At 41.0% G+C, this 6,000-nt stretch overlaps 1 protein-coding gene across 2 annotated transcripts in view; it reads right to left on the reverse strand.

The window, feature by feature from the left end:
* LOC111865518 (toll-like receptor 6) overlaps window positions 1–3,912 on the reverse strand; it is a 433,080-nt gene extending 429,168 nt beyond the window's left edge. Inside the window, exon 1 of one of the 2 annotated variants that reach the window (XR_004513140.1) lies at window positions 3,565–3,912. The gene's annotated coding sequence lies outside the window, so the exon portion shown is untranslated. The remainder of the gene's footprint in view (window positions 1–3,564) is intronic. The other variant, XR_002842983.2, reaches the window with a different exon arrangement.
* Window positions 3,913–6,000: the final 2,088 nt, after the last annotated feature.

Raw genomic sequence — 6,000 nt, forward strand, 5'->3', positions numbered from 1 at the left:
CTGTTTCAGTTGGCTGACATGTTGAAATGCAGTAGAGATTATTCTACCCCTGCAGTCTGATGTGTCAAAACCGGGACGCGGTTACCGCCCGCTTCGCTTTACTAATAACTTCACGCAACGCGTGCACTGCGCCTGTGGTGTATATATGTACTGAACCGGGGGCAAGAGCCAGTATAATTGCAAGGTGATGATGGTCTGTATGTACAGAGGGACAGTCACCAGCAGCAACACCATGACAAGTGCCAGTATCATTTATGTGCACTCCGCTCTCACCCCCACATACAAAGCCCCATAAAGCCTAGCTGCAAGGCATCCTGGTTCGGGATGAAAAGGGTTGAATAAGAAGGGTTGGCAAAAGTCGAAAAGAGAGACTGGGGACGTGGAGGTGAGATTTAGTGGGAAATGAGTTTCGTGTTCGCGTCTCTTGCAATATAGAATAACGTTGAGTAGGAGATGTGATAATTATTTTCCTGCTAAGACACATATGTCGAGGCGTCTTTCTAGTTGTGTATTAACTGTTTCAAAAATATTAACTATTGCTTAGATATAAAAGCAGGCTAGACGATCGAGGATTCGGAGTTCGATTCCTGGTAGGGTCAAGAATTTCCTTTCCTCCAGACCGGCTATCGGTGCCACCCAGCCTCCTATCTAATGGGTACCGTGGGCTCTTTCCCCGCGGGTATAGCGGCCGGGGCGTGACGCTGGCCAATCATCTCCATCTAGTGCCGAAGTCAAGAAAACCTGGATCTATAACTTCATCCCTGCATAATTTTTTTATTTCGCTTAGTGGGAGATGGAGTCCAAGTGGGTCCACTCGGCACGGCGGCCACTGACTGGCCTACTATAGCCTGCTCCGGGTGATTATGAAGATTGGCAGGGAACCCGAAATACTCAGAGGAAACTTGCCCCAGCGCCACTTTGTTCACCACAAATCCCATGACCTGTGATCGAACCCGAACCGCCGCGGTGGGAATCCAGCGACTAACCGCTTGAGCTATGGCACGGCCTTCACCCTTCCAAAAGTCTTCATGCTGTAGAGGTTCATTAGTTAAGCACAGAGACAAATTTATTTTTAGATATAAAAGCTACTATCCATGGGATATACCAGTGTTCCTCAACCGGTGATACGTGTACCCTTAGCGGTGTGCGAAGTAATTATGGTTAAACAAAATTGAAATTTCAGGGTTTTTGTTTTGTCTCCTTATTTCTTTCTTTCTTTCTTTCTTTCTTTTTCAGACTTATAAGACGATGAGCAATATGTTGCCTATAGACATAGTCTTCCAGTCAGTCAGTCAGTCAGTCAGTTACGATTTCATTGTTTCGACACATATATCAAACTGGCAGTGCCGCATTGCACAACATGGTTTTGACGTAGACAAAACTCTAGATGATAGCAGTTTGAGGCCTAAACATGTCGTAAGGGGAAGAAATCAAAGTGAAAAGAGTTGCATCGAGGACTGAATATATTGCGCCTGAAAGATATATACATGCAACACGATGCTTAAATATAAAAATATTGGTATATTTACACGTACTTCTCTTCATCAATATTGAATTTTTAATCGATCTGGGTGCAGATGCGTTCACCAAAATGCAGGGCAAAATCATGACATAAAAATAGGAAACAGACGTTTTGAAAATGTGGCACAGTTAGTTCAGATATTTGGGAACAACGATAACAGATCGTAACCTGATTCAGGAGGAAATTAAGAGGAAATTGAACTCGGGTAATGCTTGCTACCATTCAGTCCAGAACATTTTGTTTTCTCGTCTTACTTACGTACTTACTCATGGAGCTGAGCCCTTCTGGAGGAGCCGCCAATTCTGCAGCTACTCAAGTATTTCCCAGCATTTTATGGAATCCGAAGGTTCATCACCGTGTTCACAAGAGCCCTCCACTGGTCCATATCCTGAGCCAGATATATCCAATCCAAATCATCCCATCATATCTCTCTAAGATCCATTCTAATATTGTCCACACACCTACGCCTTGGTCTTCCCTGTGGTCTCTTTCCTTCTGGCTTTCCCACCAATACCCTATATGCATTCCTTCTCTCACCCGTTATGCTACATGACCTGCCCACCTCATCTTCCTTGACTTGATCATTCTGATTATACTTGAAGAAGAGTACAAGTTATGAAGCTCCTCATTATGCAGTTTTCTGCAACCTCCTGTCACTTCATCTCTCTTCGTCCAAATATTCTCCTCAGCACCCTGTTCTCAAACATCCTCAGTCTATGTTCCTTCCTTAATGTCAGAGACCAAGTTTCACACTCATACAGAACCACAGAAGACTGCATAATGAAGAGCTTCATAACGTGTATTCTTCTCCAAATATAATTAGAATGATCAAGTCAAGGAGGATGGGGTGGACAGGGCAAGTAGCACGAATGGGGGACACGAGGAATGCGTATAGGGCATTGGTGGGAAAGACAGAAGGAAAGAGACCAAAGGGAAGACCAAGGCGTAGGTGTGTGGACAATATTAGAATGGATCTTAGAGAGATAGGATGGGATGGTATGGTATGGATTCGATTTATCTGGCTCAGGTTAGGGACCAGTGGAGGGCTCTTTTGTACACGGTAATGAACCTTCAGGTTTTATAAAATGCCGAGAAACCATCACATGAACCTTCAGGAAGATCACGAAATAACCTGAGTGAAGATATCTGATCTCTGGACGGGATGTGAACCCGAGATCTGAGCAGTAAATTGCAGAGGTACCCATTCGACAGCACATGTGTCACCTGTATATAATTGCTGTTCCAAAACACTGCAATCCGACTTGCAAAACAGTCTTCTTCATAGTTAATTATTATATAATTTACTTTCCAACACATTACAAAATATCATAATTCTATTCACGTTTTGCTTATATATTCGCAGCACAAAACATGTGTCATTTACGAATAGATTAATATGGCATATTACTAAAGCTATTTCCATTCTAACAGTACACCTGTACGTTACAACATAAAAAGCTTTAAAGATCTGTCTACCTTCTGTTTCCTATGTAGGTCCTATTTAACCACATTGTCAAGTAACGAAAATCAGGTGAGGCAGAATACATCATACAAATTTCATCGTATCTGCTTCCGCCTTGCCGGATTAGCTATCAAAAATGTACGTTCTGAAATATTTATACGGAGTTCCAATACCTCAATGCACTTGAAATATTATGTAGGTGAGAAGTTAAATGGGGCATTTTATATAACCGGTTCTCGGATCACTATTTGGACTCACAAAAGGTTAATTAATTAACATCATATTCTCTCTCTTTTTCTATATAGCTGTACAGCGATTGTGGAACTTAACCGCTTTTTCTTTTCAGTTACTTAAACCTATACACAGCCGGTAGGACGCCTTGGAAAGGGGATCAGCCAGTAGCAAGGCCGCTACCTATACACAGAATAACACAAACACAGAATAAAATCACACAGACATCCATGCCTTGAGTGGGATTTGAACCCACTACCCCAGTGTTCAAGCAAGAGAAAATAGTTCATGCCCTGGATTGAGCGGCCACTGTGTATGGCAACATCGTACGCTTACATGAATTCCTTACCTTACAACGATGACTTCAATGTGACTGCATCATTAGGTTTTGTCATTGTAGCAATTACAATATGTATTCCATTTTATGTGAGGCACAGACACTGGACACTGATTTTAAACAAATATCACAGCACACACTTCAATATTGTAAGCATAAAACAAGAGAAGCAACACACAGGCACACCTATATCACGATTTATTCCATACGACACATCTCAAGTAACTCGAAGCGCGTTTAATTACATATCAGAACACGAATCCGGTGATACTGTCCATGAGAGCGCTACTCAGCCGTAACTGATATCTTACGTTGAATGATGGGTAATGCGAAAAACAGGTGAAGGGGAGAGGTTTGCCGCCTTCTGTTGTCACGCCACCTCACTAGCATACACTGCTACCATGCATTGAAAAGAGACAAGCGAAGACACGTGTTTCCCTCCAAAAGATCTAATGACTCTCAGGCGGGAAATTTGGTCATCTTGAAGTGTGTAACTCCCTTTTAAAATTAAACAAATTCTCCTAATTTTTTATACACATTATACTGTTGCTATAGCCGTTAGCGGGGTCTATGGCATGAACTGTATTCGCTCTCTCAAACGCTGGGATCGTGGATTCGAACACCAGGCGAGGTATGGATGTCTGTGTGCGTTTATTCGTGTTTGTGTTGTCCTGCTTGTATAGAAGCGGCTTTTTGACTGGCCGATCCTTCGTCCAAGGGGTCCTATTGACTGTGTATATGATTAAGAAACTGAGAAACCCTCAAAGGCCCGATAAAGGACCATGGAGCCATGATGATGATGATGATAATGATGATGATAATAATAATAATAATAATAATAATAATAATAATAATAATAAAGTTACTATTTTCATTTCATGCATCCTGTTGTGTTACAATATACAACCTCCCTATTACAACCGTCACAACACAACTAACATCAAGATCAGTGCCCAGTTTTGGCTCTGCTATATGATTCGGCCATTAATAGCCATCATCAGGCAAATACATGGTTAACATATATATACACCACTGAACCGCAGAACTAGTAAAATTGGATATAATATTACTAATTATATAAAATACTTGACGTAAAAGTACAATAAACCAGACTATATAAAACAAAAGTTATAGTATAAAACAAGAATAGAATTCTTCGATTGGCGTTTTACATCATCAAGCCAGTTGTTGATTTTTCTAATTTTGTTGCGTTCCCACGGACAACTTGGACTATTCTATATTTCTGTGTGTGTATAAAAATGTATTGGAGGCTCGTGATGTAGATGTAGTAATATTAATGTTAATTATTTAATCGGTGCCTCATCTTACACAGTACTGTCCGTTCTGTAGGGATATAAACAAGAACACAGAGCCAAACTTGGCACTGACCTTAATACAGTTGTGTTGTGACGGTTTTAATAAAGAAATTGTATATTATAACACAACAGGATGCACGAAATGAAAATTACTTTTTTTATATATGGTGATCTTAATGTATCAGTTAATAGTATAATTATACAAAAAACAAATAAATACTATTGTATTAGTATTCGTTTATTGTGTGGAAGTGTTGCGACATATTTCGACACTAAATCACACACTCCCAATACCACTGCACTGTAGCACACATAAAGTCTTCAAATCACACGCCAAGTCTTTACATTCCGACCTCCTTTACTCTTCTCTAGTCCTGATTTCAATTCCCTCCTCCAGCTTACGAATGACTTTACTACGCTGAAGTCACTTCTCCTATAAGCCTTTGGCACGGATCACACAGAAAACACAGCCTCTACTTTTGTAACGCTTTCACTGAACCGTTGCATAGCAACGGTCGCGGTACGGACTCCATAGAAAGCCATTCTCGTGACAGCCAACTCGCCAGCCCATTGGCGCGCTGACTGTTGCCTATCAACGAGCTATATACATTCACCCTATTGTTAAGTGCGCTTATGCAACTGAAGGTTGTTTACAGGTCGTTGCCGAGAAGCATTCTGGCCATCCACGTTACGTTATAATTAATTAATCGTATGTAGATTGTCAAATATGAATCTTGGAAAATTTGTAAGGAATCGGTCGTGGTCTACTTTCAGGTAATATCCTGCAGATTTCTGGAATGATGATTACGGATGAGAAATTGACAAATGCGAGGAAGAAGCACCTGTGACTTATGTTATGGTACAGCTATGGCATTTGCTGAACAAATTAAATTAACACCAAAAATCTGTTAAGCCTCTCGATACTCTCATAGAGAATAGAACCAGGAATCTCGAAATACGGCACTGCAACGCAAAAATTCAACTGTTATATTCGATATTAGGACATGGGGCACTCTTTCCTTTTGCACAGCTTGTTACTGTGCCCTTCGCTACGCATGCGGGCCCCCATCCAACCCAAATCATCAAATATGGGGATGACACAAAAGAACAGAGAATTTTTTTCTTTCCGCCT

The sequence above is a fragment of the Cryptotermes secundus genome, unplaced genomic scaffold, assembly GCF_002891405.2.
Source record: "Cryptotermes secundus unplaced genomic scaffold, Csec_1.0 scaffold560, whole genome shotgun sequence".
Classification (NCBI taxonomy): domain Eukaryota; kingdom Metazoa; phylum Arthropoda; class Insecta; order Blattodea; family Kalotermitidae; genus Cryptotermes; species Cryptotermes secundus.